The sequence below is a fragment of the Stegostoma tigrinum genome, chromosome 15 (assembly GCF_030684315.1).
Source record: "Stegostoma tigrinum isolate sSteTig4 chromosome 15, sSteTig4.hap1, whole genome shotgun sequence".
In the NCBI taxonomy this organism is placed as follows: domain Eukaryota; kingdom Metazoa; phylum Chordata; class Chondrichthyes; order Orectolobiformes; family Stegostomatidae; genus Stegostoma; species Stegostoma tigrinum.
The window spans coordinates 24156537-24183265 of record NC_081368.1 but is presented as its reverse complement, the minus strand read 5'-3'; the positions used below and the strand labels follow the sequence as shown (position 1 = coordinate 24183265).

General features: G+C 40.0%; 1 long non-coding RNA gene across 1 annotated transcript in view; it reads right to left on the bottom strand.

Moving 5' to 3' along the window:
* Window positions 1-26502, bottom strand: part of LOC132210559 (uncharacterized) — a 33592-nt gene extending 7090 nt beyond the window's left edge. The window contains exons 1-2 of the long non-coding RNA XR_009446693.1: window positions 26420-26502; window positions 25677-25749 (exon numbers count right to left, since the gene is read on the bottom strand). This is a non-coding gene — a long non-coding RNA (uncharacterized LOC132210559). The remainder of the gene's footprint in view (window positions 1-25676; window positions 25750-26419) is intronic.
* Window positions 26503-26729: the final 227 nt, after the last annotated feature.

The window sequence follows — 26729 nt, the reverse complement described above, 5'->3', positions numbered from 1 at the left end:
TAGTTTTAAGGTGTTAGGAGGAAGGTATAGAGAAGACATCAGAGGGAGGTTCTTCACCCAGAGAGATGTGAGTGCATGGAATAGTTTGCCAGTGGTAAGTGGAGTCATTAGTGACATTTAAGCGACTGCTGGACAGGCACATGAACAGCAGTGAATTGAGGGGAATGTAAATTAGGTTATTTTATTTTTGGATTAGGATTATTCCACGGCACAACATCGTGGGCCGAAGGGCCTGTACTGTGCTGTACTTTTCTATGTTCTATGTTCTACAATCAGTAGTCTGCCAGAATCCTGTGTGGACTCCTTAAACTTCACACTTGTAATGAGTCAAGTAACATTGAACAGAAGAACTAAAGGAAGATTTGAGGAGAGGCTGTTACCCTCTCTTCAGCAGGGAGCCAAGTGAATTTTGTGAATCTACAAAGTCAATAATCCCAGAATTGATGGCTCAGAAAGTCAATAATCCCAGAATTGATGGCATTGATGGCATTTTCTATTTCTATTTTCTATTTCCACAGGTTTTCTGAATGAGCATTTTGCAACCATTCTCTTGGCCTTCTCCATTGACAGTCTTCCTTTTCAAATAAACATCACGTTCCCTTTAACCATCGTAAAAGACCCTACCTTTTCCATACACTAGGACAGTACAATCCAGACCCTAAACACCTGAGGTGTACAAATGTTTCTCCTCAAGTCACAATTGCTCTTTCGCTAATCATCATAAATCCGAGTCTACTTGGTTCTTGACCATTCCCCTACTGGGAATAGTTTCTCCCTCTTTACTCTAAACAGACCCCTCGTGATTTTGAAGAATAAAACTCCCTCTGAGTATTTTGTTTTGGACAGAGAGTAGTGTCTGCTTCTCCAAAGTGTCCACATAACTAAAGTTCCGCATCTCTGGGCCTATTCTTGTGAATCTCTTGTTGCACCAGCTGTAATCCCTTCACACCCTTCCTAAAGTGAGATGTTGGATGTAATACTTCAGCTGAAGCTGTGCCAGTGTGTTATACAGATTTAATATAACTTCACTGCTCTTGCACTCCATGTTTTATTAATAAAACCCAGGTTACTGTTTGTGACCTTGTGTCAGGACCTGTGACCAGGGGAGTCATCTCTATTCTGCCTTTGGATGGAGTTGACATGCTCCTTGGTAATGACCTGTTGGGCTCAAAGATACAAGTAACTGAATGGTCTCTGAGAAGCTCATTGAGATCAGGGAAATATAACAGCTACAGGAGACAAGCTCAGCCACTTGATGCTGAGATGGCACTTCTAACAGGCTGGCTTATCTGAAACCTTTGCTGAGAGTAGAAGACCCAAAGGAAATTGTGAATGGAAATTATTTGGTAACAGCTCCTGAAGCTGAGCTACAGGTAAAAGCACTAACTGAGACTGCTCACACTGAAGCTAAAGCAGAAGCAGTTTTTTAATGCTACCATATTCAAAATAAGGTATTGATGAGGAATGGAGAGCCGTCACAGACCTGCAAATGAGGTGCAGACAATGAACCACAAAGCAGTGGTGCCACGAAGGAGCAGAAAGAATACATTGTCACTGGCTCATAACATTTCAAAGTTGATATACAAAAAAGCCTAGACCCTAATCAGCTACCATTTCTACTAGCCACAGTTCCACAGGGGTTTGTAGAACCTGTAATATGAGCACTACTGTCAACGCTATTGGTGCCATCCAATGTAACGACCACACCATTTTAATACCTACTCTCCATGAATGTCTCAGAAACTGATCTATCAATCATTTCCTAACCTTTGTCATTTTTTCTCACTTCTAAATCATGTTTCTGTGATGTGTTATGATTTCTCCTCTTACTTAGTAACTAATGAACTCATTCTTCTGTCAATTGAAGAAAGCCTGGTTAGATTGGGCCCTTTTTTGAAACATAATTTCATTTAGTCTAGAAGTAAGGTATCCACAAGCAAAGGGATCCTTCTTAAGCTTGTTGTGACTAAGTGAAGGGACAGGTGAAAGAAAGCGAGAGATATTCTAGATCAATTCCAGTGAATATCATTATTTATGAGGGTGGGTTGTGAATTACACAAACAGGAAACTCAAACTAACAGGGTTACTTGAAGTCAGTGCTGCATTCAAATGCTGCCCACACTGTTTCAAGGGTCTGGCCCCACTGTATGGGTTTCACAGATTTATAGCGGAGAAATATATGTTTTTGAAAGGTCAATACCAAGCTGATAAAGTCATGACCTAAAGTTAATTAGACCAGTATTCAAAACATGAACAAAAACTAGATATAGCTGACTGTTAACATTTCAAAACAAAAATCTCTGCTGGAATGCATTGATTCTCAAGCCATCAGGTATAGCTTAGAAAAGAAATTGCACCATCTACTCCTGCAAGCTCAAAAGAGATCATTATTGACACTTGCTAAGGGATAATATTACACCTGAACTCACTGTGAATGCTTGGTTGTTTCAAAAGCTCCAAACCACTTGGCATGGATGCTGAGTTCACAGTTTGATTGACAGTTTTAAATGCCTGTTCAAGGAACAACTGGCTTTACTGTTATTGAACAGAAATTTGTTTGTTTCTTTATAATAGAGTGACAGCGTGGTATGAAATACTCTCGAAATATTATGAGGGTATGAGTGTTTTTGAAAAGTGGGTGAGGGAAGAAGGGATCATGCAGGTCGGTAGGTGAGGCAAGGGCTGGAGGGCCAAATAACCCTTTATAAAACTGGGCAGAAGTATCATAAAACTGAGGCAGAGATTTTAATGAGCCTGTGTCAGCCTTGCAGTTCCATGGCAGCTGCCAGTGACGTTATAATGCTGGACTCGACCATGCCACCACACATTGTGGAAATAAGTGATGGGGCTTTAGTCACCATGGGGAAACATTTGCAAGGTTTAATGATGAACTTTATGCCTACATAGTGAAAATTCAGCCCATTATCATTTACCTTATTCTACAACAGCATTTTTAAAAAAAATTCTAACTACCTACCAGTATTGGCGGTATTAGAGAAAATACATCAAAAATACAAAGATTTGAAATACACAGGATAAGTACAGCAGACACTAGAAATTAAAAATAAAAATAGCAAATGCAGGCTAGACAATGCAGACTGCAGACTAGGCCGATATGAATTTACTAGCAATGGGCTCAAAGCATCCAGTAGCTTACCTTATTCGAAGGAATCAAGTTTATTTGGCTTTGATTAAAAGAAGGTCTACGAATACCCATGGACGGTGTAACAGAAATTTTTTATGTGACTTTGAATTGGATCTGTTCTTAGCTGCTACCTGCTGTTGTTCTCCTGTTTGAAGCAGCTTTGAATTAATGCATTGCTTCTGAGGCCTTCAAGAAGCTGATGCTGAGGAAAATAACTCTGAAATTGTAGTAGTTGTTCCCAAAACAGATTTAATAAATCTTAGTATGCAGCAGCTGTTAATCTCCAATCTATCAACTCATTTTAACAAGTCTGACTGTAAGTAAATTAAATACGTCATGTTTTCCTTTATTCCAGATATTGCAGTAATGTGAGAATCGGTATTCGGTTCTGGTGAATTATTGAGATGTAGTGACATAAAAAATGATACTTGCCAAATAGAACGCAGAGGACAAATTTTATGAAAGCACAGCCCTAGCACGGAGTCTTCACCATCAGGGGTGAATATCAAGAACTCGTAGACTTGTTCCCTATGACCTTCTGTCTATTCAATTAACAAAAGGCAAATTGTAGGGAACATGTTGTGATTTCATCTCCGGCAGGCTGTACTCCATGCTGGTAGTACAAATTTACCTCTGATGTACATCACACACTGACACACACAGAGAAAGCAATGACTTCTCCTCAAGAAAGTTCCGGATTCAGCTCCTGTTAGTGGCTGAAGATTTGAATGTGGATTTTTTTTTAAGAACAACCATTAAGTTTGGTCAAGTGAAACATAATCCTTTTTGGTTGATCATTTTATCTTTCCATTTTCTTACTTCCTTCACTCCAGAAACACACCAGATTATCTGCTTTTCCCATTATCTTGTCATTAGCCTTCCTGGCATAAAATTGCATGTATACAAGATTATCATACAAGAAGAGTTATGGGTTGGTTAGCTTAGTTGGCTGTATGGCTGGTTTGTGGTGCATAGGTTTGATTCCCACACTGGCTGAGGTAAACATGAAGGATTCCCCTTCTCAATTTTTCTCCTCACCTGAGCTGCAATGACCTTCGGCTTAAACTGCCACCAGTGGTTTCTCTCTCCCTAATATAAGTGCAACCCTATGGTCCTCTGGGACTATGTGACTTTACTGTTATCAAACTCAAAATGCTAACTTTGTTTCTCTCTGCACAGAACTGCTGAGTTTCTCCAACTCTTTCTGTTTTTCATATCAGGTCATCTGCAGTAGCTTGCTCTTATTTAAGTAATTGTGCATAGTTTTTCCTTGGAAACAGGCTGAAAACTTAAGATATATGGGTACAGTGGGATTTGAAGATGAAATTTTGAAAAAGCTATCGTAGAATCCCTGCAGGTGGAAACAGACCCTTTGGTCCAATAAGTCCAGACCGAACCTGAGAGTATCTCACCTAGGACCACTCCCCCAACTTAGGCATCCCTGGACACTACAGGCAATTTAGCAGGCCAATCAACCTAACCTGCCAATCTTTGGACTGTGGGAGGAAACCAGAGCACCCGGAGGAAACCCACACAGACATGGGGAGAATGGGCAAACTCCACACAGATAGTGCCCAAGGGTGGAATTGGGCCTCGGTCCCTGGCACTATGAGGCAGCAGTGCTAACCACTGAGCCACCGTGCCGCCCATATACGGAGACTGAGTTTGCATGCGAATATCGGTGAAAGCAAGGGAGATAATATATGTGGGATTGTAAAACATACGAAAGACTTTGATGATTAGCACATGGAATTGAGGGTTATTCTGCTCATAACTTAATTCTTTTCTTTTAAATTACTGCTAAATTATGAATATTCATTTAGGTTTCTATTATGTGTCTGCCAGAGATTTTGAAGCTTCACTCCCTGGTCTCCTCTTTAGATGGCAGATTGGGCTAGATTCAGAAAACTACAGCTTTCACCTAGAAAGCAGGTCCTCAATGATCTATCCAGGGAAGAGAGGTTCTTCTTAACTACAAAAATGGTATGTTTCAATTTGGATAGCATGTTGTGTCTTATTCCATATGCATTCCTTAATCACTCATGTGTTTCTCAGAGAGAACATAAGTTTAAGGATAATCTTAGTCCCCTAGTAGCCAACTCAATATAAGGTATCTGATATCAGTGTTTCACACAATTATTTGTATAATTAACCTTTAGATATAAAATTGAGGGTGACCTAATAGAGGTTTTTAAAATTATCAATAATTTGATTGAATAGACAGTATTTACATTCAGGAAGAAAACAAAACTAGAGGCCATAAAAATAAGACAGAGCAAACTTTTTATTAATCAGAACCTATGGGCTCAGGAGTGTGCAGGTCAATCAAATATTCCAGTTGATAAAGAGGTATACATAAACAATATAAAAACACACATAAATTAATTGAAACGCAATGTGGGTGGCATACACATCACGTTTATACTTTATCTACAGCATAAATTCCTTAAATAATAATGCAACTTTGCCATAAGTATAACTTACCAGCAGAAAGCCTTCCCACTTGCATTCTCAAGTATCGTGGAGATTACGATAACACACTAAACTTCCGGTATTTGAGGTATATAATTTTTGCTACTTTATCGAGAGTGCTAGTGCATAATGTGCTATTTTAAAACAAAGTTATGAAAATATAAAATAGGAAATCCAGAATAAATTTCTTTGCCCAGACTATTCTAAAACTGTAGGGCTTGCTACCACAAACAGTAATATTTGAGAGGAACAAATTACTTTAGATGCTGGAATCCGTACTGAAAACAGCAATTGTTAGAGATCACAGTGGGTCAGACAGCAGCCATGACAAGAGAGCAGCTCTAATGAAGGGTCATCGAGACTCAAAACATTAGTTTATTATGTCTCCATGGAAGCTGTCTGACCTGCGGTGATCTCCAACATTTGCTGTTTTCAATATTTGAGAAGAAACTAGATAAGTGCTCAAAGAGCTGGTGACATAGTGTCTTGGGGGTTAGCACTGACGCCTCACAGTGCCAGGGACCAAAGTTTGATTTCACCCTTGGGTGATTGTCTGTGTGCAGTTTGCAAGTTCTCCCTGTGTCTGCATGGGTTTCCTCCAGATGCTCAGGTTTCCCAACACAGTCCAAAGATGTGCAGGCTGAGTGGATTGGCCACACTAAATTGCCCATAGTGCACAGAGATGTGTAGATTAGGTGGGTTATAGGGGGATGGGTCTGCACGGGATACACTGAGGGTCAGTGTGGACTTGTTGGGCCGAAGGGCCCACACTGTAGGGTTTCTATGCAGATGGGAATAAAAGGATACACTGGTGCATTTAGATGAGGATGATTGTACACCGAAATGGAATATAAATGCTATTATTGACTGCTCAGCACAAATGAGCTTTTTCTGTGCTGTACATAGAATGTAATTATATCTAGCACTTCCAGTACCAGCTGCTCGCACATTAGTAAAACAGAGGTCTTCCTTATTCATATGGTTATAGTGTGTTGCTAAGAAGCCTGGATAATCATATGTCCCACCTACAGTATTCAACTTTTTTCTGGAAAGTGTGCCAAATATACTCTGATATTTTTGACCTGCTACTTTATCTTTGGGATTTGCTGAAAGTGTTTCTTTTCTTCAAACAAGGATACTGTCTCTTAATTTATATATGTGTAGGCAGACATTGCTTATTTAACAAATGTCCCTGCACTTAAAAAGATCGGGGCAGAGATAATTTAAGGCTGTTGATGCCTTCATGGCTAACAGGAGCAATCATATTGGTGGTGGTTACAACCTTTTCTTCCATAGCATCAAAGATAACAGCTAAAGCAGCTTTAGCTTTTTCAGCCTTTATAATTCCCGTCTACAACCATGCTTTGTTTTCTGATTTTAAACCAAATATTTAACCAACAACATACTTCATCTCCTTTTATGTGACTCCTAACTTTACCCATGAATTAATCAAATAAAATCATGTTCGCAAATGTATTGGAAATCAAAATGTACAGCAGCATTTCAAAATCCATTGCACAAGTAACATGTTGGAAAAACTCTATTGGATAGTTAACATGACCTCCCTTCGCTGAATTTATGCTAAATATCTTGCAAGAAGCATGTGATTTATTGACTGCTTATCTATCACATCTTTTAAAATCATTTCAAAAAAACTTCCATACAACAATGCAATAATTTTCATTTATATATTTTTGTATGTAAGGATGGGAGAACAAAGCAAATGAGAGTAAAGAAATGAACAGTGAGCCACGGTGAGACACAATTAGTTAAGAGCAGGAGTAGGACACTTAGTGTCTTAGCCCAGCTCCATCAATCAAGTTGATCATCACTGATGTGATTACTCCACATTCCTTTATCCTGTGGATAATCTTTCACCTCTGCTAATCAAGAATCTTCTTACATCTGCCTTAAAAATATTCAAGGACTCTGATTCCACTGCCTTTTGTGAAGAGAGTTTCAAAGACAAGGCTCTAGTTAGGCCCCATTTAGAATACTGTGTCCAATTTTGGGCCCCACACCTCAGGAAAGACATACTGGCGCTGAAGCGTGTCCAGCGGAGATTCTCACAGATGATCCCTGGAATGGTATGTTTAACGTATGATGAACGGCTAAGGATCCTGGGATCGTATTCATTAGGGTTTAGAAGGTTGAGGGGAGATCTAATAGAAACTTACAAGGTAATGTATGGATTAGAAAGGGTGGATGCTGGGAAGTTGTTTCCGTTAGGTGGGAAAACTAGGACCTGTGGGCATAGCCTTAGAATTAGAGGGGGTAAATTTAAAACGGAAATGAGGAGACATTTCTTCAGCCAGAGAGTGGTGGGCTTGTGGAATTCATTGCCACGGAGTGCAGTGGAGGCTGGGACGTTAGATGCCTTCAAGGCAGAGATCGATAAATTCTTGAGCTCCGAAGGGATCAAGGGCTACGGGGAGAGTGCAGGGAAGTGGAGTTGAATTGCCCATCAGCCATGATTTAAATGGCAGAGTGGACTTGATGGGCTGAATGGCCTTACTTCCACTCCTATGTCTTATGGTCTTATGGATCCAGAATCTTTTCTTGTTTGCTTCAAGTGGGCAGCCCCTTATTTCGAAGCGATGGTTGTGGATTCTCCCAAAAGAGGAAACACTCATTCTTCGTGCAATCTATCACAACCCCTCAGAATCTTATATGTTTCAATCAAGTCATCTCTTGCTCTTCTATGTTCCAGCAGATACAAGCTAACTAAGCCTAGCTTATTCTTCTTACGACAACATGCTTAATCCAGAGATAACGAGGTGTAGAGCTGGATGAACGCAGCAAGCCCAGCAACATCACAGAGGCAGGAAAGCTGACATTTCAGGCCTAGACCCTATGATGCTCCTTGGCGTGCTGTGTTCATCCAGCTCTACACCTTGTTATCACAGAATATCCAGCATCTGCAGTTCCTACTATCTCATGCCTAATCCAGATATTAGTCAAATAAACCTGCTCTGAATCACTTTCAGCACAGTTACATCATTTGTTAAACAATGAAACCAATACTCTACACAATATTCCAGATGTGATCTTGCCAGTGGTCTGTATAATTGAAGCATAACCTCTGAACATTTGTTTTCAATTTCTCTCGTATTAAACAATAATACTCTATTAACTTTGCCAATTACTTGTTGTATCCTTACACTAACTATTTGTGATTCATTCACTCAGGCAAATGGTCCCTCTGCATCTAAAAGCTCCGCAATCCCTCACCTTTTAGGTAACACACTTTCTTGCTCCTTCCACCAAAATAGACAATTTCACTTTTCCCACATTCTACTCCACTGTGCACTCCTTATGTCCTTGCAACAACTTACTTTCCGATCTTTGAAGCAGTCACCTATGTCCTGGCCAATATTTATCTAATAACCAAAATCACAGACTATCTTGCTATCATCACATTACTATTTATGTGACTGTACTTTGTGAAATTTGTCACTTATATGCCTTCTATGTTTACAAAGCTGAAAATCATTCCAAGTATTAGCTGTATAATAACGGTTGAAATTTTACCTCATTGACATCCCTAATAATGGAAGATAACATATGTAAAGTCAAACACCAGCAGTCCGAATATTCCAGCAATACTCCAAGGTACTGTTGATAACATTCTTTTAATTCTTTAATCAGATGTGAGCATCACTAGGAAGGACAGAATCTGTTGCCCATTCTTAATTACCCTTTATCTGAATGGTTCACTAGGCCATAACAGAAGGCAGTTACAAGCCAACAACACTACTGTGGGTCTAAAGTCATGATTAGACCCAGTAAAACTTGCCGATTTTCTTATTAACAATAATGTTATGGTCTCCATACTGAGTCAATAAATTCCAGACTTACTCATTGAAATCAATTTCTACCAGCTGTACGTTGTGGATGCACATCCCTAGAGTATTAGTCCCTAACTTGAGGTTGCTAGTCTGGTGACACGACCATTATGCCATCACCTCTTCATGCTAGTTAATTAGTAGACTCCAGAATGGTAGCCAATTAAATCAAGACTGGAATTTTCAAATATTTTAAATCTCTGCATGCCAATTCTTGAGTAGTGGAGGTTCCAGTAGGACAAGCAACAGCAAATTAATCAGTGTTTTGTGCTGGTTGGCTCAGTAGTTTCAGAAGGCTGAAGTCCAGCAGAAGAAATTATTGTATGTAATTAAGATCCTGGCTCTTGCCAATCCGCACCTAATTGTTTTGACTTTGAATAAGTGAAGTAAATTTCTATGGCAGAGAATGTGGACTAGTACTGAGCGAACAAAGACTGACCTGGATTTTACGCATTTTTATTTAGAGTCTGTCCCTGCTGGGAATAGGTTTCTGCATGTTCCAAAATACAACTGACAAAAATAATTTCAGATAACCAATCAGAATTCCTCACAAATTGGACAGCCACGTTATTTAGAATATTACCATTCCATCTATGAGACTTGAGCTTTATCCAATGTAGGTAACGTTAATGGAATGCAGGCGTGGATGATGTATGTATTCTGCCTTAGTCAGCCTTAAATCAACTAGTACTGTAATGAACAAAAGTTCATAACACTAACTACATATTCTAAATCAGGAAGGCCAAAAGGAAAGGCATAAACACTGAACGTGTCTGAATTGTAGTTCTGGCTGAAGAACCTTATTTACTTTGCATTGACCCATATTATTAGAAAAATATATTCTTTAATTTTCAATTGAGATAAATTTGATTTGTAAAATCTCAGTTAAGAAACGAATGGGTTAAAGATTTGAGCTTGAGTCTGGAGACAGAGATACTGTAAACAGTCTAGGTGCAGATAGAATGGCTGGGGCAGGTGCTGAAGACTGCTTAAGACACAAGGTGTAAAAAGTTTTGTGCTTAAGCATACTTCCCTAATTAGATAATAAAGTTCCAACACCTTTCACAGTAAAATGTTTCATGTGTTTGAGCAAAGTATCTTTTATTCATACAATTGTAAGAGTAGGGTCATAAACCTGATTATTGAATGCATGTTAAGTATGTACACACATACAGTACAATTCCTTGGAGTCCATGGAGCAAAGCTCCAGAAAGGGCCATAAAAATCCTTACAAAGCTCAGGAAGTAACCAGTGCTAGTTTTTACCATTACTAATTTACATTGTTTAGGCATAAAGGGGCTATTTTTGTCTCATTTCAGATTTGGACCTTATTAGTTCTGGAATAGAAGCCTGTTACACATATTGTCAGACTGCTGTATTGGTGGCTGGGAAAGATTTGCAGTGCAGAAGGCAGTTATGTCTAATGCTGTGCAAAATTTTGCAAAGCTGTTTCCTTAAATTTGTGGTACAGTGCTGTGAACAATGATAATAGTCAGGACAGAACCCTCTCTCCTCTGTTTACAAATGCAAGGCATCTTATAAGACACTTCACTATGCCGATGCCAACCTGTTAGGAAGTCCATTATAGGACATAGCATTTTCCAGTAGATGGCTGTCTCCTACTATTACATTTGTTGTGCAACACAGTGCTGATTTCCTGTAAAGCTATTTTCTCAACATAGAGCATATGTGCATGTTGGAAGAACTGTTATTTTGCTACCTAAAACATTAAGGGAGCCAATGCTACATATGTAAAAAAAAGTATAAATAAGCTTGTTTCTTGAAATAAAACATGATGTTTCTGCAGCTGTGTGAAGGATAGGGCCCATGGGTTTAATTAACCACCAATGTTGTTCTTGAAGTGTTCAGATCAAGTATCAAAACAACATACACCACATTTTATCAAACTTTACAGAGGAGCCAGGATCATGTTCCGGCATATTTTGGTTTAAGAATTAGACTATTATATCATCCATCATTGTATTTCCAAATCTTGCTATGTCAGTTTCTCCTCTTTTTAATGTTTTATCTCTCGACACAAAGCAATATTCTCAGGCTATTGCTATCCACATTATGAACATAATTTATATTCATCATTAAGTAACAACTAAAACTGTTCTGTTCTTATAACACTGCACCTTCAATATGTGCTTGAGAATGGTGCATTTCAAGCACGCTTCCTTATGGGTTAGATATTTATTAGCCATACTGCAGAAATGTTGGAGCATGAAAACAAATTTTATATTTGATATCTGAAACAGGTTGATAATGTCATGGCTAATTTTAATTATACTTTGGAAAACATGAAGAACCCTGATGGTATGATTTGTCCTGAAACACTCAAGAGATGGTTGCAATGCTTTTATGGTGTAAAATGATTTAAACAGAATTCCTGTAATTCTCTAATATTAGTATGAAGTTAATTACACAATTAATTCCAAATGCTGACTGAATCTAATCACTGAGGGCAAAGTCATGAGCTTTAGTTTTGGTTAATAAAACACTAATCAGTGAACTTGAGGTGAAAGCCACGAACAGCATCTCAAAACTTCTGTGTTTTCAGGAAAATGAAATGGAAATGCAATCATTAAATGCATAATAAGGTGAATTGTTGGTATTACTGTATCCTGTTTTGAAACAGGACAAATCTATTCGTTCAGAGATAATGGGAACTGCAGATGCTGGAGATTCCAAGATAATAAAATGTGAGGCTGGATGAACACAGCAGGCCAAGCAGCATCTCAGGAGCACAAAAGCTGACGTTTCGGGCCTAGACCCTTCATCAGAGAGGGGGATGGGGGGAGGGAACTGGAATAAATAGGGAGAGAGGGGGAGGCGGACCGAAGATGGAGAGTAAAGAAGATAGGTGGAGAAGGTGTGGGTGCACCTCCCAGTCGCAAACCATTTCCACTCCCCCTCCCATTCTCTTGATGACATGTCCATCATGGGCCTCCTGCACTGCCACAATGATGCCACCCGAAGGTTGCAGGAACAGCAACTCATATTCCGCCTGGGAACCCTGCAGCCATATGGTATCAATGTGGACTTCACCAGTTTCAAAATCTCCCCTTCCCCCACTGCATCCCTAAACCAGCCCAGTTCATCCCCTCCCCCCACTGCACCACACAACCAGCCCAGCTCTTCCCCCCCACCCACTGCATCCCAAAACCAGTCCAACCTGTCTCTGCCTCCCTAACCGGTTCTTCCTCTCACCCATCCCTTCCTCCCACCCCAAGCCGCACCCCCAGCTACCTACTAACCTCATCCCACCTCCTTGACCTGTCCGTCTTCCCTGGACTGACCTATCCCCTCCCTACCTCCCCACCCACACCTTCTCCACCTATCTTCTTTACTCTCCATCTTCGGTCCGCCTCCCCCTCTCTCCCTATTTATTCCAGTTCCCTCCCCCCATCCCCCTCTCTGATGAAGGGTCTAGGCCCGAAACGTCAGCTTTTGTGCTCCTGAGATGCTGCTTGGCCTGCTGTGTTCATCCAGCCTCACATTTTATTATCTTCAAATCTATTCGTTTGTTGTTTCAGATTTGTCAGTTTTGGTGTGGGATTCTAACATTGCTTTATTACTCATCCGCAAGCAGCACAGACACTTTTGATGGCGAAAATAATCAGATGCTGTAAAAATCATCTCATTTTGCATGGACATGGTTTTAACTTTTCTCAGATTTAAGGAAGTGTCACTGATGTTTAAGGGGTTGCAATCCCGCTAACAAAATAGTGTTACTTATAATCTAAAGCCTGAGTAACCATGCAGTAGGGTGAATGTAGGGATTCCATGATAGCTCAAAGAAACAATAAAAAAGGCTCAACTACATTTTTAGTGATTAATTTTTCAAAAACAGGTATTTACTTTTTAAACTGTAGATTCGAACACAGCTGGCTAAAACTTAGAGCCAAAATGGTTGTTGGGCAAGAGATCATGAGCACAAACGTTTTGTAAGAATAACAGAAAATTCAATTTAGGATAACTTCTTGTGTGGGATTCATAATCAGAATACTACTCACCCTTAGGTTATCAGATGCACAATTTTAACATATTTTGTTTTCATTTCAATTAAGTTGGTCTTCAGAAAAACGAGATAAACATATAAATTGTCTTGTAAGTATTGTGAATATTGACAAGTGGTGATTCTCCTTTTTTTTGGCTGCTTCCAATGCCAAGCTCTGGTTACTGGAAGTACTTTCAGGAAATGATTTTCCATTGTCAAAGATTTGGGGGTCATCCTTATCATTTGATCATTTACTTAATACTTGCACTACTTTGTAACAATTTTGTGCACCAGCTGTTGTCTACACTTGTTGCTTTTCCTAAAAAAAATAAACTTCTTGGCACCGATTCTCAATGCATTGCTGTTTAAAACTTGCATAGAATGTTTATTCTCCCATTGAGGAGTAACTATAAAATTTTTGTCTTTGCAATTAGAATACTGCTCCTTCAATACAAGCTTTCAAATGATACATTCTAAATATGTTCCTATACTGATTGGAATTTTATTAGCCATTCTGAGACGCATTTAAATGTGATTTCTGAAAATAGCAATCAGTTTCTGAATTATATGCTGGAGAACTGTCTCATTGGCAGTTGCAACTTTCCTGCGTCTCACCAAAATTTCCACATTTGAGGCTGGTTCGTTGGTTGATTATCTGTAGGAGGCACTGCAGACAATCACTAACTTTATCACCCACATGTAAATTCCAGCAGGGGTCATTGTATCATTATAAAGTCAGGAACATTGACTTTTCCTGACTGACAGCTTCCTAACCCAAAAACATTGGTGCCAATTGTAGCATCCCCATTGTAGGATGAACCTGGATTAAATTATTTATTTTAATCCTTGGGATCTGGACATTTATTATACATTCTTAATTATCTTGCAGAAAATGGTACTGCGTCATCTTCTGTAGTCCATACGATGTAAAACCATGAGGTCATAAAATATGGGACCAAAAGTAGACCATTTGTCTAATCGAGTCTGCTCCACTATTCAGCAAGATTATGGCTGATCTAATAATTTGCAACTCCACTTTTCTGCCTTTTCTCCATAACTTTTGATTCCATTGTTGATTAAATATATGTCTACCCCAGTCCTTGAATATATTTAATGATCCAACCTCAATAGCCTTCAGGAGTAAAGGATCCACTGCTCTCTGAGAAAAGAAATTCCTCCTTATTTATCTTAAATAGATGAACCCTTACTCTAAGTTTATGCCCTCTGGTCCTAGACTCTCACCCTGCCAAACTTCCTAAAACTTGTATGTTTCAGTGAGGTCTCTTCTCATTCTTCTAAACTCCAAAGAGCACAAGCCCAACCTGCTTAACCTATCCACATAAGAAAATCCCTCTGGAAACAGCCTAGTGAGCCTTCTCTGGATTACCTCCAATGCCAGTATATCTTTACTTAGACAAGGAGGCTAAAATTGCTCCAGATTTCTGCAGTCTCTTTACAGTGAAATAATATTTAGCTCCTCTATGTTTTCTGTCAAAAGTGTACAACCTCAAATTTTCCCACATTATATTTGATCTAGAAGTTTTTCCCCAGTTGCTTTACATGTCCATATTGCTCTATTGATTCGTTATGCCATTCTTACCACTTGCCTTCCTAACTATGTTTGTGAAATTTGTAAACTTGGCAATGGTTATATTCACTTTTGACATTCAAATCTTTGAATAAATCATGTCAATAACTGTGACATCAACACTGATCCCTGTGGCACTTCACTCGTTAGTTTGTCATCCTGACACTGTCTCCTATATCCCAATTCCTCATCTTCTATTACATAGCCAATCCACTATCCATGTTATATAATACCTCAACACCATGGGCTCTTATTAAATAATCTAACATGTGATAACATGTTGAATGCCTTTTAAAAATCCAAATACATTACATCTACTCATTCTTCTTTATCTACCCTGCTTGTTACTTCCTCAAAGAATTCTAATAAACTTTCTGGATTTGATCTTTCCTTTTTAAGCTATGCTGACTTTACCTGTTTATATTATTTCTAAATGCTCTGCTATTACATCCTTTTTAATTGACTCTAACCTTTTATCAATGATAAATATAAGTACACCCAGAGTGCTCTTAAGGGCTATATTGCAGGGTTGAAACTTGGAACAGTGACATTGGAGAATTGGCAATATATTCCCATGTTAGGATCATGTGTGTCCTTTGGTGTATTCGTGGTTCCAAGAGCTTAGTGCCTTCTCTTTTTACATGGTTTAAAGATGTGAGCCCACAAAGTGATGTTGAAAAAGGTTTTGTAATATACCCTACAGACATTTCATGATCATGAGTGCAGAGTGCACTGATAATGGAGACAGTGAATTTTAAGCTATCAATGAAGTGATAACTTAGTAGAATGCTTAGTCCTGGATGCTGTTGATCATTTTGAGTGTGTTGAAGTTGAATTCTCCCAGGAAAGTCGACAGTATTTTGCTCGCATTCTGATTGAACCTTGTTGGCGGAAGATTGATTTTGAGGAGTCAGAAGCTGAGTTGCCCTTATGCCTATAGGACCATGTGATCTTGTAACTCGTGCAATTTTATGCTTGATCCAACTAAGTTTTTGTGCTAATTTTGTGCTCCAGGACTTTGATGGTAGGGGCTTTCGTAACAGTAATGCTGATGGACATTGAGGGCAAATGGGTAGACTTTGTTTTGTTGGAGATGATAATGGGGTATATTGTTGCATAAGGGCACACACTGCATTATGATTCGAGGAGTACCAAATGGTGCTGAACATTGTGAAATTATCTGTAAACATTTCCACTTCTGACTTCATTATGGAGGGAATTTCATTGATGAAGCCGCTGGAGATTGCTGGGCCACGAATAATTCTGCCCTGAGAAGCTCCTTTGTGTATTTCAGTCACCAACAACCACAAAAATCTTCCTTTGCGCTCAGTATGATTCAAAATAGTGTAAAGTGCTGACCCAGTTCCCTTTGGCCTCGGTCTCATTCAGGCTTCTTGGCCTTATGTTAAGACAAATGCTGCCTTGATATCAAGGGCTGTGTCTCTCCAAGTCACCTTAAGAATTCATCATTTCATAGAATCCCTACAGTGTGGGAACAGGCCATTCAGCCCAACAAGTCACACTTCATCTCCAAAGAATGCCCCACTCCCCCAACCTATCCTTGTACCCATGCCTTTCCCCTGGTCAATCCACCTAACCTGCACACCATTGTGGGAGGAGTCCGGAGCACCCTGAAGAAACCAGCATAGACATGGGGAAATGTGCAAACACCCCACAGACAGTCACCCAAGGCTGGGAGTGAACCCTGGTCCCTGGCGCTGTGAGGCAGCAGTGCTAGCCACTGAGCCACTCTTGCTTTGATTTGGATCAAGGCTGCCATGAAGTTTGGAACTGAGTAGCCTTGACAGACTTTAACACTGACCACTGAAGAATAAACTATTTGAGAGTAAGTGAGAGATAATGGGAACTGCAGATGCTGGAGATTCCAAGATAATAAAATGTGAGGCTGGATGAACACAGCAGGCCAAGCAGCATCTCAGGAGGCCCGAAACGTCAGCTTTTGTGCTCCTGAGATGCTGCTTGGCCTGCTGTGTTCATCCAGCCTCACATTTTATTATTTGAGAGTAAGTATTGTTCAATCTGACTGTCAATGGCACAATGTATCATTCTATTCGACACTTAGAGTACATTAGTGGGGGACAACAATTTGCAGGAATAGATCTGTTTTGCTTTTTGTGGACAGGCTAAAGTTGGGCAATTTTCTACATTTTTGTGTAGATGCTGCCTTTGTAGCTGTATTCATACAGCTTGGCCAAGGTAGCAGCTAGTTTGAAGCATGTCTCTTTAGCATTATTGCTGGAATATTTTTGGGCCTATAAACTTTGCTGTAGCTGTTCAGTTTCTTGTCAACATGTGGATGGCATTGAATTGACTGAAGGTAAACATTGTGATACTGGGAAGAGGGCTATTAAGTTGAATTGACCACTTGGTACTTCTGGATAAAGATAACAGGAAATACTTAAACTGTGCCTTTTGCACAGAGATGCAAAGTTCTGCTGTATTTGAGTTTGGAGATATTCACTGAGCATCCTGTTCTCACTAGCTGCTTAATTGCTTACTACAATTCATGCCTAGGGGGTGGCAGAACCTACTGTGCAGCAAAGGATTAAGGCATGCCTTGCTTTTATGGTCCTGTGTCTTACTGTTTAATATGCTTTCCCATGAAGAAATTCAAAAATATGCAAAAACACTTTTTAAAACAGATTATTTTGAGAAATATTTAAGTTTTTCTTTCTCCTTTCCCTCTCTTGGATCACCTGTTAGCATGTCAGCTGCAGATGAGAACATACATAAGCAGCTTCCTTCTAGTCAAGATGACAAAATGTGGAGCGGGATGAACACAGCAGGCCAAGCAGTATCTCAGGAGCACAAAAGCTGACGTTTCGGGCCTAGACCCTTCATCAGAGGGGGATGGGGAGATGGAACTGGAATAAATAGGGAGAGAGGGGGAGGCGGACCGAAAATGGAGAGAAAACAAGATAGGTGGAGAGGAGAGTATAGGTGAGGAGGTAGGCAGGGGATAGGTCAGTCCGGGGAAGATGGACAGGCCAAGGAGGCGGGATGAGGTGGTAGGTAGGAAATGGAGGTGCGGCTTGAGGTGGGAGGAAGGGATGGGTGAGAGGAAGGACAGGTTAGGGAAGCAGGGACAGGCTGGACTGGTTTTGAGATGCAGTGGGGGGAGGGGACGAGCTGGGCTGGTTTTGCGGCTAGTCAATACTACTTGATAACATTGGTGCGAATTGCAATATATGACATATAGATATGATCTGGGCAGTCTGGCCCTTAAATTTTCCTGCTTTTCATATTGGGCAGGATCCTGGCTCCCTTCTAACATCTCCCCCAAATAATACAAATAAGACCATTCTTTGAAATATCAGCAGATAGAAATATAGAATCCCTACGGTGTAAATAGAACATAGAACATTACAGCACAATAATTGCACCTACCTGTGAAACCAACCTGAAGCCCATCTAACTTACACTATTCCATTATCATCCATATGTTTATCCAATGACCATTTAAATGCCCATAAATTTGGCAAGTCTACTACTGTTGCAGGCAGGGCATTCCACGTCCTTACTACACCCTGAGTAGAGAACCTACCTCTGACTTCTGTCCTGTATCTATCACACCCAATTTAAAGCTATGCCCCCTCGTGCTAGTCATCACCATCTGAGGAAAAAGGCTCTCACTGTCCACCCTATCGAAACCTCTAATCATCTTGTATGTCTCTATCAAGTTGCCTCTTAACCTTCTTCTCTCTAAAGAAAACAGCTTCAAGTCCCTCAGCCTTTCATCATAAGACCTTCCCTCCATACCAGGCAACATCCTAGTAAATCTTCTCTGCACCCTTTCCAATGCTTCCACACCCTTCCTATAATGTGGCGACCAGAACTGTACACAATACTTCAAGTGTGGCTGCACCAGAGTTTTGTACAGCTGCAATATGAAAAGGAGGCCACCCATTGAGTCCACACCAACCTTCCAAAGACTACCCCACTGTCCTGAATTTCCCATGGCTAATCAACCTAGCCTGCACATCTTAGGACACTCTGGGCAATTTAACATCGCCAGAGCCCCCACAGGAAACCCACAGAGACACAAGGAGAATGTACAAACTCTACACAGATCATTGCTTAAGGGTGGTATTGAACCCAGGACCTCAGTGCTGTGAGGGCAGCAGGGCAAGCCACTGAACCACCTGCCACACTATGATCGACTCACTACGTTGCTATATCAGTTATACCTTTGATATTTACGAATAACAGGTTGAACTATTCTGATTCAAAAACTGTAGAAATTAATCAAGTTGATGAAACCTGTACAAATCAAAACACAAAATATCATTTATGAAGGCTATAACTATCTTTTTCGTGGGTAGAACTGTTTTGGTAGAACTCTACTAAGATGTCCTGCATAATTTTGGTGATTAGAGGTAAAAGTTCCAGCAGGAAGTTAGCCTGCTAGCAGCCTGTGGGCTGATTCCACCTCCTGGAATTTCAATTAAAGGTAACTTGACAAAATGGAAATTATTACCCACATATAGGCAGCTGAATGGAAATTGCATGTGAGTGATAAGAGCTTGCATCTTTTATTATTAGTAATAACATTGCTGGCACTAGGAACACTGGGACATTGTTGGAATCCAGTGTTGCAGTGAGAGGAAAGTTCAAATTTAAATCCCTGTAATTGATTGCGGAGTGATCAATTCCACCCCTAAGCAGTGATTTTCCACCTGATTTCTGGGACTGGGCTCCTTGACAGCTCAAATTCCACCAGTAACTTGCCAGAAAATAATTCAATAAAAATTTGAGCCTGGAAAATCTGCCAGGGAAAGCCTGTGGCTAAACTGACAGATTCAAAAACACAGATAAGGCCAGATTCCACTCTATAGGAATTCACAGCTGCTAATTTTTTTTTAAGAAATATTGATTCACGGAATGTGAGTGACCCTGGTAAGACCAGCACTTGTTGCCCATCCATAATTATCCTTGGACTGAATGGCTTGCAAGAGAAATTTCAGGGGCAGTTGAGAGTCAACTCCTTTGCTGCAGATCTGGTGTCACAAATGGGTCAGCCCCAAAGGTGGATTTCTATCACTAAAGCACATTAATGAATCCAGATGAATTTTTGCAACAATCAATGGTGCTTTCATCATTGCCATTAGTTAGATTAGTCTGTAATTTCAGATTTTATTTTAATTCCACCTGCTGCAAAGATACAACATAAATCAATGTCACCAGAATGTGGGCCGTTGGATTGCTAGCCCAGTGACATTATCACTGCTGTACCATTTCCCCCACTACATACAGTTCATTCAAATTCTTTCTTTCACCACTGAGGAGATGTGAAATAAGGCTTCAGGAATTCTTCAAAGAAAAAACTGGCAAGTGATTTGATTTATTGGTGCCACATGTACCTAAGTACAGTGAATGGTTTTGTTTTACGTGCAGTACAGGCAGATCATATCATACATGGATATACAGGCTATAGGGTGAACAGAGTAAGGCTTACAAAGTTGCAAAGGAAGTGTAAGAGGTCCATTCAGCAGTCTAATAATAGCGGGAGGAAGCTGTTCTTAAATCTGTTGGAATGTGTGTTTAAGCTTTTGTATCTTTATCTGACGGGAGAGGTTGGAAGATATTATAACCAGGGTAGTAAGGGTCTTTGATGATGTTAGCTGCTTTTCCGCGGCAACAAATGCACTGCTGCGTGGAAGAAGCTCATACAAATAGGACTGTCCATCCCCCTTCAAGTCATTGATCCCTGTCTTGATCCCTGTTTTTATTTTTTATAAAATGGAGATGGTAATTTTCAGAAGTAATCTATGAGCTGAACCTTCCCATATTCTAGCCAAGTGTTAATATTGGAGATTTCATGAAGGGTTTCCTTCCATGAGCCCCAGAAGTTTTTCACATGCAATTCTCTGATGCTCACGTCAGTTTTGGGATTTTGGCCTCCGCTTTTCTATTCTTCAAGCACTGTTGGGTAGAGGAGGAAGAGCTGACGTCATAGGGTTCATATTTAAAGATCAACTGCAAACCATTTCACCAACAGTGACCCAGAGGTTGTGGTGGATAGGAGGGCTGCCCTCGTTCTCTAAGACAGACAAAGTAGACCATGATTTGATTTGATTTATTGCAGTTACATGTACCAAAGTACAATGAACAGCTTTGTTTGTGAGCAATGCAGGCAGATCATAGTAAGCAAGGACATACAGATCATTGGGTGCCATGAGGGAGTGAGGCGTACAGATTATGTTACTCAGGGGGTGCACAAAGCAAGATCAACGTTAACAAGACCAACATTATTTGAAATTATTCATCAGTCTAGTAACAGCAGGGAAGAAGCTGTTCTTGGACCTGTTGGTGCATGTGTTCAAGTTTTTGGTATCTTATGCCTGACAGGAAAAGTTGGAGGAGAGCATTACTCGGGTGGGAGGGGCCTTTTATAGCACTAGTAACCTTTCCATGGCAGCGAGTCATGTAAATGGAGCCTGTAGATGGAAGGTTGGTTTCTGTGATTGTCTGGGCTATGCTTACCAACCCCTATAATTTGCTATGGTCCTGGGCAGAGAAGTTGCCATATCAGACTGTTATGTATCTGGATGGTATGGTTTTTATGGTGTGACTATAAAAGTTGGTGAGGCTGATTTTCCTAAGGCGCCTAAGAGGAAGAGGCAATGTTGTGCCTTCTTGACTGTCACATCTTCGTTGGAAGTCTAGGATAGGTTGTTGGTTATTGCTACTCCCAGGAACTTGCCACTCTCAACGTCTGTTCCATTAATGTAGATGGGGGCATGTTCTTGTTCTTTCTTTCTGAAGTCAATGATCAGTTCTTTAGTTTTGTCAACATTGAGAGAGAGGTTGTTTTCATTGCACCACAACTCAAAGCCCTCTAACTCCATGGCACCAGATACTGTCAACCTGGTCTAAAGTAGCCACCCAGGTCAGTGAGCTTTCCATAGTCTTGAGGAACACACAGCTCAGGCACAAGCAAGTTGATGACCTCCTACATTGCACAAGAGTAGGTGCCAGCATTTAATCTCTGCTACCCCACGCCCACTTTAACTCTGTTACTGCATACATTCTCCACCAAGACTCATGTTCTATCACACACCTGCTGCAAGCAGCATCTACACTCAATGACCTTCACTCACCCCATTCACCAACAAATTACTAACCCTTCCTGCTCTCCGCACTTCCTATTCATTCCAGGACACCTCACCCCTTTTCCTTCATCTGCAGCACCACTAACAGCTCTGTCACCTCACTCAATCTCTCTTTTTGTCTCATTGCAAGAGAAAACAGCTCACAATAAGGCTGAAAGGGCTAAGGTGGGTGGTGGAGCAGCCATCATTTATCTCCTGCATGAGGAGAAAATTCTTGAACTTGTGGGAGAGGACAGTGACTGCTTACGTAGGAATGCTGAGCCCACAGAGGTCACCCAAGAAACACAACATTTCATATAAGAGCCCATACTTTAGGTTAATTGTGGGACGAAGGCAGCTCCATGACCCTGTGCAACCTATCAGATTGTTGGATTGTGTTTGGGTCTAAAGGTTGCCTGTGATCACTTCTGTTTCGCAATGATTACACGGATTAATTTGTAATGAGCAATGCTGTGGTCAGGATTGTATATGGCCAGGACTTTTTTTCTTCTTTTCACTTGTGGGATGTGAGCATCGCTGGCTGGCCAGCATTTCTTGCCCATCCCTAGTTACCTTTCAGAAGGTGGTGATGAGCTGCCTTCTTGAATCACTGCAGTCCTCTTTGCAGCCCACATTTCTAATGTGTCTTGTTAGTCAATGCATGAGCTGCACATGTAGACTATTGTTATGTTTGATCTGTTTAATTTTGAATATGCGAGTGCCTGATTAATTTAATTGTCCCTTGAAGGACCTCACAATTCCCACAACTGGCCACCACCACTGCAGGCAAAACATTTTCAATTTAACTTATGTGATTGAGATTTGATTGAAAATGGAAGGCTTTCCAAATTGCATTTGTAAGTGTGACCCTGTTATTCTAAGTGCTCACCATCACCCCCGCCTCCCCACACACCCACCCCCACCTTACAGTCTTAACCTTCTATTCTGGAAACCTTCTATCCTATTACAGCAGTTCCTGTCAACCCCATCAGTTTTGAGACTCGCTAACTGGCTCTTTCATTTATCTGTCTGTTAATATTTTCAGTTGTATCCCTGAGCTTCAGACCTTTCCAAAGCCATTCCCAACACCAATAGCAACTACCTCACACATTGAAGTCAGTCTTGTAGCGACTTCCAAACAACGCTTTCCTGCAGCACCCCATGAACTACCATGTTACAACAGCTCCTCCTGAAACCTTAAGGGGAAAATTGGACATTTCCTCTTGGCATTGAGAATCTCACTTTTCCATTCTTGTTGCATTTTCATAATTTTCTCATCATTTCCTGACTGCAAATACAGTTCTGAGGTACACTCTCTCTCTCTCTCTCACTCACACTCACACTCACACTCACACTCACACTCACACTCACACTCACACTCACACTCACACTCACACACACACACACACACTCACACACACACTCACACACACACACACACACACACACACACACACACACACACACACACACACACACACACAGTAAACCCATCTTCCTTTGATCTGTTGTCACAAAAGTTAACCATCACGCCTTAGTGGGTTGGAGAGCTAGAGGGATCTCTGCCACTTCAGCAAGAGTATGTCAGCCTTCCCTGTTAAGCATCATAATTTAACATGAATCAGGGATGTACCACGCTCACCACAGAGGCTAGTTTAGCAGAGTGAACACTCGCTACACAATGTAAGAACCTCAGGGAACATTTGCAAGAAATCTTGGCGATGGCTAAAAAGAAGTGGAGAGCCAGAGTATTACTCCTCGATGTAGTAAAGAACAGTGATGGGTCAAATTGCCTCCGTGCTCTAATTTTATTCACCTGCCAACAAACCCATCTGGATAAGCAAATCAATTTTTGTCAATTGAATTGATTTTCTGTCCCAGGGAAATAAACGCAAGCATTTGAAAGCAAGGTCAATGCCTGTCTATGACAGAATGCCACAGTGAAAAAAGGCATCTTCACCTTCTTCGAATAATTCATAATCAATATCACTGAGTGGGTCAAACATGCGAAATGGCATCAGTCCACCACTTAATACTTTTTTTATATAGAATCATGGACTCTTATGCACAGAAAGAGACAACTCATTTAATTAAGTCTGTGTTAGTTTTTTTTTGAAAGAGGTGCTTGATATAGCCATGCATACATAATCCATATGTCAAAACCTAGCAGTAGCTAAAATGAATTTCTCCACATTTACACAATGACTAATTCATTCTCTTTATTACCCCTCTGTTATTCCATCAAAGAACTGAATCACCTTAATCAGACGCAAATGATCTAGAACAAATCTCAAGTCTATTCCTTTTGTTAACTAATGCTTTTCTTGTCCTTAACATTTGTTGCCAGTGGATTTCTTTTTTTTTGAACAGGACAACAGGGATTACAAACCTTTGGAACTCTAAAGCTACCCGCAAATTCAAGGAAGATTTAAAGATTTCAGTCAGAGCTGCTGCTATCTCAGTTCAGTAATATAACAATGCATCCTGCATGAAACACTGAGCAATAACCTCTTTTCTGTCAGTTTCTACACTATTCAAAACCTTCACATTCCTTCCTGTTATGCAGCACTCACAACATCCTCCCCTCTCGTGAAGATGCATAATTGAAAGAGTACGTACCACTTTAAACTCTGTCAAATTAATAACATAAAACTCAAGACAGATTTTTTTGTCACAGTAATCCACCCTTCATCCAGTGGAATTTTCCATGAGTAAAACAAATGTCCTCATGAGACTATGAAACTGCATTCTAACGTCAACAGAATACTCTGTAACAATTTGTGAATTTTCCAACTACTGGAGCATTGAATATTTAAAATCTGCAAAATGATGTGCCCCAAATTTTCATGGAAGACATGTTGCATGTATTCAAATTCTGGATGGTAAAATGATTGAGGTGTGAAAATGGAAAATTACCAATCTCTAGATTAGACTTTCAGGGTCCTTTTGAATTATTGACTACAATACATAGCATGGCAATAGTTTGTGCCTTGGATATAGGAATGAGAAATCCTCATCCAAGTGATTCAGCTGAATGAACCCAGCTCTAAAATGCCTGCCAGGTGCATTTATATGGTTAATAAATTCCTATATCAGCTGGCTAACACTTGGTATGAACATAGATGGAGTTTAAAACATAAAGTAAATCAGCAATAAAAAAAACGGCAAGTACTGGAGAAACTCAACAGGTCTGGCAGCATCCGTGGTGAGAGAAACAGAATTAACATTTTAAGATTGAAGGCTCTTCTTCGAACTTAAATGGTTTATATTAGGTCATTACATTTTCCCACAGCACACAATTCTATCTCAAAATGTAACAGTCTTTACTCTTTCAAAGGGGCAGGGGAGTGTGGACATTATAATGGGTAACTACCAGTTTATTCCTCATAAAACCCTGTTTGTTTTGGCAGGTGGCAATAATTGGAACCCACCTTATCCTTTGATAAAATGTTGTATTTGGCAACATTAAGGATACCTTTATTGTCAACTAATTTCTAGACATTAACCTTACCTGCTTCACTTGTGATATCTGTCAAGCCTACTAATTTGTACATCCTCATAAATGGACCTTTCCATTTTCAATCCTAAAAAACAATTAAAACTATAAACACTAAAAAGAAAGCAATCCAATTTTGTCAGTCTTTTCAACATAATCATAAACTTGGTGCCAGAATCTGTCTGTGTTGTGATACATGCAAATTAAACAGAAACTCTCCAAAAAGTTACTATTGAGTGCCAATAGAAAGACAATGTTTGACTAACATTGGGGAATTTGATTCCCAATATTCAATTTAACATGGTAACTCAAACATGCTGAAGTTGCTTTCTTACTAATCATTGTTGGCTAAAAGCATTTAAAATGATAAAATACTTATGTTTGACCTATAAAGTGGACTTGTGAAACTTCAAAAGAACTTACAAATTAATGTTTTTTTTTGTAAGTGGAATTAATGTGCAATAAAGAAAATATAAAACAATCTCAGATGCTTAAATGCTTTTTTGTCAACCAGAAGGAAATAATTTGTATTTATGTAACTACATTCACTACCTCAGGGCAGCCTAACTCAGTCAATAGCTAATGAATTAATTTTGAATTATATTGTAATCATTGAGTCAGAGTTGTAGAGTCATACAACATGGAAAAAGACTCTTTGGTCCAAACAGTCCATGCTGACCATAATCCCAAAATAAACTAGTCCTACCTGCCTGCGAATGCCCAATGTCCCTCCAAACATTTCTTATTCCTGTGCTTACCTGAATGTATTTTAAACATTATAAACGCACCCGCATCCACCACCTCCTCTGGAAACTCTTTCCACACACGAAGTACTCTCTGTGAAAACAAAATTACCCCTCATATCTTTTTAAAATTGTTCTCCTCTCACCTTAAAAATATGCCCCCAGTCTTGAAATCTCCCACCCTAGGGAAAAGATACCTGCCATTCTCCTGACCTATACCCCTCATGATTTTATAAACCTCTATAAGGTCACCTCACAACCTCCTACATTCCAATGAAAAAGTCCCAGCCAATCCAACTTCTCCTTATAATTCAAACCCTCCATT